Below are 501 nucleotides of genomic sequence, written 5' to 3' on the forward strand. Positions count from 1 at the left end.
AGGCATTTATATAATATATAAATATAAATAAACGTTTGTCATATATAAACATTTATGTTTAAAATTTTATATATCTGTATATGTGTGTATATGTGTATTTGGCCATTTGGATATGATTTTTTTCTTTCTGCAATATGCTAGGCTGCTGCTAAGTCACTTCAGTCGTGTCAGACTCTGTGCGACCCCATAGACGGCAGCCCACCAGGCTCCCGCGTCCCTGGGATTCTCCAGGCAAGAACACTGGAGTGGGTTGCCATTTCCTTCTCCAATGCATGAAAGCGAAAAGTGAAAGTGAAGTCCCTCAGTCGTGTCCGACTCTTAGCGACCCCATGGACTGCAGCCCACCAGGCTCCTCCGTCCATGGGATTTTCCAGGCAAGAGTACTGGAGTGGGTTGCCATTGCCTTCTCCGATATCATTGTGACTTTCAGGTTGTACGTCTTGAATACATATAATATATACTACAGAATGGAGAAGGCAATGGCAACCCACTCCAGTGTTC

This window comes from Bison bison, unplaced genomic scaffold, assembly GCF_000754665.1.
Source record: "Bison bison bison isolate TAMUID 2011002044 unplaced genomic scaffold, Bison_UMD1.0 scf7180017859782, whole genome shotgun sequence".
In the NCBI taxonomy this organism is placed as follows: Eukaryota; Metazoa; Chordata; class Mammalia; order Artiodactyla; family Bovidae; genus Bison; species Bison bison.